At 51.7% G+C, this 11,041-nt stretch overlaps 1 protein-coding gene across 2 annotated transcripts in view; it reads left to right on the top strand.

The window, feature by feature from the left end:
* The window catches only part of LOC140403162 (alpha-N-acetylgalactosaminide alpha-2,6-sialyltransferase 3-like), a 39,803-nt gene that overhangs the window by 28,290 nt on the left and 472 nt on the right, over window positions 1-11,041 (top strand). The window lies entirely within an intron of this gene.

The following is an 11,041-nucleotide window of genomic DNA, read 5'->3' as shown; positions in this document are numbered from 1 at the left end:
AGATCAGGATTAGAGAGATTTACAGACAGAGAGATCGGGATTAGAGAGATTTACAGACAGAGATCAGGATCAGAGAGATTTACAGACAGAGATCGCGATTGGAGAGATTTACAGACAGAGATCGGGATTCAAGAGATTTATAGTCAGAGAGATCGGGAGTGGAGAGATTTACAGACAGAGATCAGGATTGGAGAGATTTACAGACAGAGAGATCGGGATTGGAGAGATTTACAGACAGAGATCAAGATTGGAGAGATTTACAGACAGAGAGATCGGGATTGGGGAGATTTACAGACAGAGATCAGGATTGGAGAGATTTACAGACAGAGAGATCGGGATTAGAGAGATTTACAGACAGAGATCAGGATTGGCGAGATTTACAGACAGAGAGATCGGGATTGGGGAGATTTACAGACAGAGAGATCAGGATTAGAGAGATTTACAGACAGAGAGATCGGGATTGGAGAGATTTACAGACAGAGAGATCAGGATCAGAGAGATTTACAGACAGAGAGATCGGGATTAGAGTGATTTACAGACAGAGAGATCGGGATTGGAGAGATTTACAGACAGAGAGATCGGGATTAGAGAGATTTTCAGACAGAGAGATCGGGATTGGAGAGATTTACAGACAGATAGATCGGGATTGGGGAGATTTACAGACAGAGAGATTGGGATTAGAGTGATTTACAGACAGCGAGATCGGGATTGGGGAGATTTACAGACAGAGAGATTGGGATTAGAGTGATTTACAGACAGAGAGATCGGGATTGGAGAGATTTACAGACAGAGAGATTAGAGAGATTCTCAGACAGAGATCAGGATTGGAGAGATTTACCGACAGAGATCAGGATTGGAGAGATTTACAGACAGAGAGATCGGGATTGGGGAGATTTACAGACAGAGAGATCGGGATTAGAGTGATTTACAGACAGAGAGATCGGGATTGGAGAGATTTACAGACAGAGAGATCGGGATTAGAGTGATTTACAGACAGAGATCAGGATTGGAGAGATTTACAGACAGAGAGATCGGGATTGGGGAGATTTACAGACCGAGAAATCGGGATTAGAGAGATTTACAGACAGCGAGATCGGGATTAGAGAGATTTACAGACAGAGAGATCGGGATTAGAGAGATTTACAGACCGAGAGATAGGGATTAGTGAGATTTACAGACCGAGAGATAGGGATTAGAGAGATTTACAGACAGAGAGATCGGGATTAGAGAGATTTACAGACAGAGAGATCGGGATTGGAGAGATTTACAGACAGAGAGATCAGGATTGGAGAGATTTACAGACAGAGAGATCAGGATTGGAGAGATTTACAGACAGAGAGATCGAGATTGGAGAGATTTACAGACAGAGAGATCGGGATTGGAGAGATTTACAGACCGAGAGATCAGGATTGGAGAGATTTACAGACAGAGATCGGGATTAGAGAGATCTCCACACAGAGAAATTTGCTTCTCCCACCATTTCAAAACAGTCTTCCAAACAAGAAATAGGATACAAATCTGACTTTGTAACTTCATTGACTATTCTATGGTCCAGAAACAATCCGATTTTGGTACCATCACAATAGATGAGCTCCAATCGCTGCAACCTATTTTGTGATATCATTCTTAAGCATGCTGTCAATCTCCCTTTATACCTGTGCTGACTTTAGTGGATCGACCCTGTGCGGATGTTGTTTAATTGGAATAGCACTTCTACATCATGTATAATTAATTTTTAACTTCCCAATTTATCACCACATACAGTTCTGTGTGACTGTAATAACTCTTTTAGGTCATTTTGATTTTCCTCCAGAAGATAACTCAATAATTTATCCCAATTTCTTAATATGTCCTCATTATCCAGTTTAATTTGAGGAATGTCAAATTCGGAATCATCTGGATTTATCTCTACTCCCTGAGTTACAATAACTAACACCTCCTCCTTCTTTCTTTCTCTATCTGAATACCTTTTGAGCCTATTAACATGACACACTCTGTGAATTTTCCTTCTCTCTCTGACTTTCATATCAAATAATTGATCTCACTCAATTTACTTTCAATTTGGTATGGCTCTCAAAATCTTGCTTTTAATGGCTCAACGACCATTGATAATACTTTCCCCCTACTAACAAAACTATCAATTTCTGAATCCTTGTCCACCACTATTTTCAATCATAAGTTGGAACCATTTTAAATGTTTTCTAGCCAACTCACCAGTCCTAATTAATCCCTTCCTAAAATTTGACAGAGAGCCCAATGACATACTTTCTGACCGCTGACTGCAATTTCTCTTTGATCAATTTAAGAGGTCCTCTCACCTCGTGACCAAATATCAATTTGAAAGAGGGCAGCACGGTGGCACAGTGGGTTAGCCCTGCTGCCTCACTGCACCGAGGTCCCAGGTTCGATCCCGTCTCTGGGTCACTGTGCGTGTGGAGTTTGCACATTCTCCCCGTGTCTGCGTGGGTTTCACCCCCACAACCCAAAGATGTGCGGGGTCGGTGGGTTGGCCGCGCTAAATTGCCCCTTAATTGGAAAGAATGAATTGGGCACTCTAAATTTAAAAAAAAGAAATAAATGCTTGAGTGATTGGAATGCACTTAGTGGTTGGAATGCACTTACCTCTCTTTGATGTGGTCGATGTTTGTAAGCATTGGGGTTTCATGACTTAAAGTCACTGAACCATGAAAGGAAGTTAATGGATCAAAGCTGCAAATGGTGTGTGGAAGCTGCCAATCGCAGTCCACTACTAGAAAGTTATGAATGGCTTTCAGGTAATGGACTAGATGTTCTCTGTCCAGGAATGGACTCGTGGAGCTTCAAGGTGTTACAGCTGTAATGTTTTTCACTACCCCTGCCTGGGCTGCTCGCTATCTTCCTGACAGAGGTCAATTTTCTAGGGGGGTTTGTGGGGCAGGTTTCTCTTGGTGAGGTGATCTCTGGGGGGGGTTCCCTTTAGCCAAGGGGTCCATGGGGGTTCCCTTTAGTCAGGGGGTCCCTTTAGAAGGTCTTCCTAGTACAGGGTCCCTGTGGGGGGTCTCCCTATTAGAGGGGTTCCTGTAGGGGGGTGGTGGGTCAGGTCACCCCGATACTTGGGGGGGGGGGCACCCAGGAAATCCGGGGGATGGAGGGCTGCTGCAGGGGGTGAGGAGAGGGGGAGGGGTTGGTTTGCAGTGCAGTGGGGGTTGCTGGTTGCGGGACCTCATTATTAAGCCGCCCGCCCAATGGCTGGATTCCTGGAAATTCCTCGTATTCCAAGCCATGAATTTGCGTGACCACAAGGGGATCGTAAAACTGGTGCAACTCAGCTGCGGCGGGAGAACAAACTCTCCGAAACCCCACGGCCGGATTCTCCGCCGGCGGGATTCTGCGTCATGCCGGCGCCCAGGGGTTTCCCGACGGCGCGGGGCTGCCCCACAACGGGAAACCCCATTGACCGGCCGGTGTAACGGAGAATCCCGCCGGCCGGTCGGGGCAGGAATGTGGCGCGGAGGAAATTCCCGGCCCTTATCTCCTTAACTCTGACCATTAAAGATTGACTTGCTCCTGTACCCCTTAAGCGCTTAATCTCCTAAATCTACCTTGTGCACACGAGTAAACCTTACCCTCACAGATAAAATCCTTAAAAGCTTCTGCCTATCCATCAACTTCTGATCAGGCCACGCACTCTGCTGTGCCTCTTCCACTGGGATAATGTTTATTACTCCCACTTTAATAAACCCCAATGGCTTATCCTGCTTTACCGAGTCTGCCTTCCCAGGACTTTTCTTAAGCCACCAACACTGCGACTCCACACGTCCAACTTTATTAGAATGAAAATATTTTATGTTCTTATCTCTCGGCCACTATCATAGGTTTCCTTTCTACTTTGCGGCAAACCCTCCTTAACATCACCAATTAAACCTCCTTTCCATTGACCATGTGCGGATTTCTCATTTCCCCAGTTTCTGTCCTTCACAGATTGAATTTGATGCTGAAACTAATTCAAAATTATCGGCCATGTCTGCGACCAGTCCAACATACAGACATAGAGTCATACAGGATAAGGAGCGAAACCCGAATATTTAGTATTATTTGTAAGACTGGGAGGAAAGGACCCCAGGCTCCCAGAGTGATTGCACGAACAAATAGGGATTTGGTATTTTTAACACAAAATGTTATTATTAACACAATATTAAACTCTTTAACATCACACCCGTAAATAACTTACAATTAACCCTTAAACAATACTACCAAATACAGTAAATCCAATAGCCTGAATTACCATCTCTGTTCCCAATTAAACAACAAGAAAGGAAAACAACAAACAGCTGTTAATCCATCCCACATTCCAATGGCACAAAATAATAATACTTGCTTTCCAGAACAGATTTGGCTCCTGTTAAGAGCCCCAGCAGACTCTGGCTAGGTGTCTTCAAAAAGCTGTTTCAATTGGTTTGTTTCAGCTTTCCCCTTGTCCTCAGACAAGTCTGCACTGCTTCAAATACTGTTCATCTTTTACTTGTGGGCTCAGTGTTGGCCAGAGCAGAACCCAACTCAAACTCTGTCACAAAATGACTGAATGCCTTCGCTCCAACCGGCAATTACATCATTTCCCCCAAGCTAAAAACAAATTAACTCCCCAGGCTGAAAACATATTAACTCCCCATGGACTTCCTTAGTCAAACAACATTAACTTTTATGATTGTCAGTTTCACCTCTGTCTCCTAAAAGCTTTCTGGTCTTGCAAAACCATTACTACTGCAGTCAAACACAGTCTAACTCAGGTTTGTAACCCTTACATTTCCAAATGTTTAGGATCCAATGTATCTACAATCCTACATTTATCACAATTAGAGAGAACTCAACACAGAGTGATCTGGATTTCAGAGATCCCCACACAGAGGGGAGGGAATCCTCGCTGTAACTTGGTGTAGCCGTTATGGAATACGGGCATCTTTGATGATCAGAGACATGGGGAGGCCATGGGACTAAGCAGATGAGGAAGGGATTAAGAGTGGACAGTCAATCGCAGGTGAGGAGAGGTTAGTTGGACATTCCAAAGGCAGGAATTAGTGACATAAATGAGCAAAATTCCAGTGAAGCAAGACAACAGAGCTGAGCGAAATAATAATCAACAGGAGATGACAAGATGGTCAGGGAGTTGATTATTTACATTCTCTGTAACACATTCGAGTTATCAAAGCAGGAAATCCTGGCCACAAAGCAAGCAGCAAATTCCTGTTGGCCAGCAGGTTAGTCAGGACAGTGGAGAAACCAAAGATCCTGGAACTGTGCTTTCTAACACCATGGACATCAACTGGGCATCTGCCAGAGTATCACACATTATTGTCCCTCTGACAGTGCGGCACTCCCTCAGTACTGACCCTCTGACAATGCGGCACTCCCTCAGTACTGACCCTCTGACAGTGCGGCACTCCCTCAGTACTGCCCCTCTGACAGTGCGACACTCCCTCAGTACTGACCCTCTGACAGTGCGGCACTCCCTCAGTACTAACCCTCTGACAGTGCAGCACTCCCTCAGTACTGACCCTCTGACAGTGCGACACTCCCTCAGTACTGACCCTCTGACAGTGCAGCACTCCCTCAGTACTGACCCTCTGACAGTGCGGCACTCCCTCAGTACTGACCCTCTGACAGTGCGGCACTCCCTCAGTACTGACCCTCTGACAGTGCAGCACTCCCTCAGCACTGACCCTCTGACAGTGCAGCACTCCCTCAGTACTGACCCTCTGACAGTGCGGCACTCCCGCAGTACTGACCCTCTGACAGTGCGGCACTCCCTCAGTACTGACCCTCTGACAGTGCGGCACTCCCTCAGTACTGACCCTCTGACAGTGCGGCACTCCCGCAGTACTGACCCTCTGACAGTGCGACACTCCCTCAGTACTGACCCTCTGACAGTGCAGCACTCCCTCAGTTCTGACCCTCTGACAGTGCGGCACTCCCTCAGTACTGACCCTCTGACAGTGCGGCACTCCCTCAGTACTGACCCTCTGACAGTGCAGCACTCCCTCAGCACTGACCCTCTGACAGTGCAGCACTCCCTCAGTACTGACCCTCTGACAGTGCGGCACTCCCGCAGTACTGACCCTCTGACAGTGCGGCACTCCCTCAGTACTGACCCTCTGACAGTGCGGCACTCCCGCAGTACTGACCCTCTGACAGTGCAGCACTCCCTCAGTACTGACCCTCTGACAGTGCGGCACTCCCGCAGTACTGACCCTCTGACAGTGCAGCACTCCCTCAGTACTGACCCTCTGACAGTGCGGCACTCCCTCAGTACTGACACTCTGACAGTGCAGCACTCCCTCAGCACTGACCCTCTGACAGTGCAGCACTCCCTCAGTACTGACCCTCTGACAGTGCGGCACTCCCACAGTACTGACCCTCTGACAGTGCAGCACTCCCGCAGAACTGACCCTCTGACAGTGCGGCACTCCCTCAGTACTGACCCTCTGACAGTGCGGCACTCCCTCAGTACTGACCCTCTGACAGTGCGGCACTCCCTCAGTACTGACCCTCTGACAGTGCGGCACTCCCTCAGTACTGACCCTCTGACAGTGCGACACTCCCTCAGTACTGACCCTCTGACAGTGCAGCACTCCCTCAGTACTGACCCTCTGACAGTGCGGCACTCCCTCAGTACTGACCCTCTGACAGTGCGGCACTCCCTCAGTACTGACCCTCTGACAGTGCAGCACTCCCTCAGCACTGACCCTCTGACAGTGCAGCACTCCCTCAGTACTGACCCTCTGACAGTGCGGCACTCCTGCAGTACTGACCCTCTGACAGTGCGGCACTCCCTCAGTACTGACCCTCTGACAGTGCGGCACTCCCGCAGTACTGACCCTCTGACAGTGCAGCACTCCCTCAGTACTGACCCTCTGACAGTGCGGCACTCCCGCAGTACTGACCCTCTGACAGTGCAGCACTCCCTCAGTACTGACCCTCTGACAGTGCGGCACTCCCTCAGTACTGACTCTCTGACAGTGCAGCACTCCCTCAGCACTGACCCTCTGACAGTGCAGCACTCCCTCAGTACTGACCCTCTGACAGTGCGGCACTCCCACAGTACTGACCCTCTGACAGTGCAGCACTCCCTCAGTACTGACCCTCTGACAGTGCGGCACTCCCTCAGTACTGACTCTCTGACAGTGCAGCACTCCCTCAGCACTGACCCTCTGACAGTGCAGCACTCCCTCAGTACTGACCCTCTGACAGTGCGGCACTCCCTCAGTACTGACCCTCTGATAGTGCAGCACTCCCTCAGTACTGACCCTCTGACAGTGCGGCACTCCCTCAGTACTGACCCTCTGACAGTGCGGCACTCCCTCAGTACTGACCCTCTGACAGTGCGGCGCTCCCTCAGTACTGACCCTCTGACAGTGCGGCACTCCCTCAGTACTGACCCTCTGACAGTGCGGCGCTCCCTCAGTACTGACCCTCTGACAGTGCAGCACTCCCTCAGTACTGACCTGCTGACAGTGCAGCACTCCCTCAGTACTGACCCTCTGACAGTGTAGCACTCCCTCAGTACTGACCCACTGACAGTGCAGCACTCCCTCAGTACTGACCCTCTGACAGTGCGGCACTCCCTCAGTACTGACCCTCTGACAGTGCACCTCTCCCTCAGTACTGACCCTCTGACAGTGCGGCGCTCCCTCAGTACTGACCCTCTGACAGTGCAGCACTCCCTCGGTACTGACCCACTGACAGTGCGGCACTCCCTCAGTACTGACCCTCTGACAGTGCGGCGCTCCCTCAGTACTGACCCTCTGACAGTGCAGCGCTCCCTCAGTACTGACCCTCTGACAGTGCAGCACTCCCTCAGTACTGACCCTCTGACAGTGCAGCACTCCCTCAGTACCGACCCTCTGACAGTGCAGCACTCCCTCAGTACTGACCCTCTGACAGTGCAGCACTCACTCAGTACCGACCCTCTGACAGTGCAGCACTCTCTCAGTACTGACCCTCTGACAGTGCAGCACTCCCTCAGTACTGACCCTCTGACAGTGCAGCACTCCCTCAGTACTGACCCTCTGACAGTGCAGCACTCCCTCAGTACTGACCCTCTGAGAGTGCAGCGCTCCCTCAGTACTGACCTTCTGACAGTGCGGCACTCCCTCAGTACTGACGCTCTGACAGTGCGGCACTCCCTCAGTACTGACCCTCTGACAGTGCAGCACTCCCTCAGTACTGACCCTCTGACAGTGCAGCACTCCCTCAGTACTGACCCTCTGACAGTGCAGCACTCTCTCAGTACAGACCCTCTGACAGTGCAGCACTCCCTCAGTACTGACCCTCTGACAGTGCAGCACTCCCTCAGTACTGACCCTCTGACAGTGCAGCACTCCCTCAGTACTGACCCTCTGACAGTGCAGCACTCCCTCAGTACTGACCCTCTGACAGTGCAGCACTCTCTCAGCACAGACCCTCTGACAGTGCAGCACTCCCTCAGTACTGACCCTCTGACAGTGCGGCACTCCCTCAGTACTGACCCTCTGACAGTGCAGCACTCCCACAGTACTGACCCTCTGACAGTGCAGCACTCCCTCAGTACTGACCCTCTGACAGTGCAGCACTCCCCCAGTACTGACCCTCTGACAGTACAGCACTCCCTCAGTACTGACCCTCTGACAGTGCAGCACTCCCTCAGTACTGACCCTCTGACAGTGCAGCACTCCCTCAGTACTGACCCTCTGACATTGCGGCACTCCCTCAGTACTGACGCTCTGACAGTGCGGCACTCCCTCAGTACTGACCCTCTGACAGTGCAGCACTCCCTCAGTACTGACCCTCTGACAGTGCAGCACTCACTCAGTACTGACCCTATGACAGTGCAGCACTCCCTCAGTACTGACCCTCTGACAGTGCAGCACTCTCTCAGTACAGACCCTCTGACAGTGCAGCACTCCCTCAGTACTGACCCTCTGACAGTGCAGCACTCCCTCAGTACTGACCCTCTGACAGTGCAGCACTCCCTCAGTACTGACCCTCTGACAGTGCAGCACTCCCTCAGTACTGACCCTCTGACAGTGCAGCACTCTCTCAGCACAGACCCTCTGACAGTGCAGCACTCCCTCAGTACTGACCCTCTGACAGTGCGGCACTCCCTCAGTACTGACCCTCTGACAGTGCAGTACTCTCTCAGTACAGACCCTCTGACAGTGCAGCACTCCCTCAGTACTGACCCTCTGACAGTGCAGCACTCCCTCAGTACTGACCCTCTGACAGTGCAGCACTCCCTCAGTACTGACCCTCTGACAGTGCAGCACTCCCCCAGTACTGACCCTCTGACAGTACAGCACTCCCTCAGTACTGACCCTCTGACAGTGCAGCACTCCCTCAGTACTGACCCTCTGACAGTGCAGCACTCCCTCAGTACTGACCCTCTGACAGTGCAGCACTCCCTCAGTACTGACCCTCTGACACTGCAGCACTCCCTCAGTACTGACCCTCTGGCAGTGCAGCACTCTCTCAGTACTGACCCTCTGACAGTGCAGCACTCCCTCAGTACTGACCCTCTGACAGTGCAGCACTCCCTCAGTACTGACCCTCTGACAGTGCAGCACTCCCTCAGTACTGACCCTCTGACAGTGCAGCACTCCCTCAGTACTGACCCTCTGACAGTGCAGCACTCCCTCAGTACTGACCCTCTGACAGTGCAGCACTCCCTCAGTACTGACCCTCTGACAGTGCAGCACTCCCTCAGTACTGACCCTCTGACAGTGCAGCACTCCCTCAGTACTGACCCTCTGACAGTGCAGCACTCCCCCAGTACTGACCCTCTGACAGTACAGCACTCCCTCAGTACTGACCCTCTGACAGTGCAGCACTCCCTCAGTACTGACCCTCTGACAGTGCAGCACTCCCTCAGTACTGACCCTCTGACAGTGCAGCACTCCCTCAGTACTGACCCTCTGACAGCGCAGCACTCCCTCAGTACTGACCCTCTGACAGTGCAGCGCTCCCTCAGTCCTGACCCTCTGACAGTGCAGCGCTCCCTCAGTCCTGACCCTCTGACAGTGCAGCACTCCCTCAGTACTGACGCTCTGACAGTGCGGCACTCCCTCAGTACTGACCCTCTGACAGTGCAGCACTCCCTCAGTACTGACCCTCTGACAGTGCAGCACTCTCTCAGCACAGACCCTCTGACAGTGCAGCACTCCCTCAGTACTGACCCTCTGACAGTGCGGCACTCCCTCAGTACTGACCCTCTGACAGTGCAGCACTCTCTCAGTACAGACCCTCTGACAGTGCAGCACTCCCTCAGTACTGACCCTCTGACAGTGCAGCACTCCCTCAGTACTGACCCTCTGACAGTGCAGCACTCCCTCAGTACTGACCCTCCGACAGTGCAGCACTCCCCCAGTACTGACCCTCTGACAGTACAGCACTCCCTCAGTACTGACCCTCTGACAGTGCAGCACTCCCTCAGTACTGACCCTCTGACAGTGCAGCACTCCCTCAGTACTGACCCTCTGACATTGCGGCACTCCCTCAGTACTGACCCTCTGACAGTGCAGCACTCCCTCAGTACTGACCCTCTGACAGTGCAGCACTCCCTCAGTACTGACCCTCTGACAGTGCAGCACTCCCTCAGTACTGACCCTCTGGCAGTGCAGCACTCTCTCAGTACTGACCCTCTGACAGTGCAGCACTCCCTCAGTACTGACCCTCTGACAGTGCAGCACTCCCTCAGTACTGACCCTCTGACAGTGCAGCACTCCCTCAGTACTGACCCTCTGACAGTGCAGCACTCCCTCAGTACTGACCCTCTGACAGTGCAGCACTCCCCCAGTACTGACCCTCTGACAGTACAGCACTCCCTCAGTACTGACCCTCTGACAGTGCAGCACTCCCTCAGTACTGACCCTCTGACAGTGCAGCACTCCCTCAGTACTGACCCTCTGACAGTGCAGCACTCCCTCAGTACTGACCCTCTGACAGCGCAGCACTCCCTCAGTACTGACCCTCTGACAGTGCAGCACTCCCTCAGTACTGACCCTCTGACCGTGCAGCACTCCCTCAGTACTGA

This window comes from Scyliorhinus torazame, chromosome 27, assembly GCF_047496885.1.
Source record: "Scyliorhinus torazame isolate Kashiwa2021f chromosome 27, sScyTor2.1, whole genome shotgun sequence".
NCBI lineage: Eukaryota > Metazoa > Chordata > Chondrichthyes > Carcharhiniformes > Scyliorhinidae > Scyliorhinus > Scyliorhinus torazame.
This window is presented reverse-complemented; position numbering and strand designations above follow the sequence as displayed.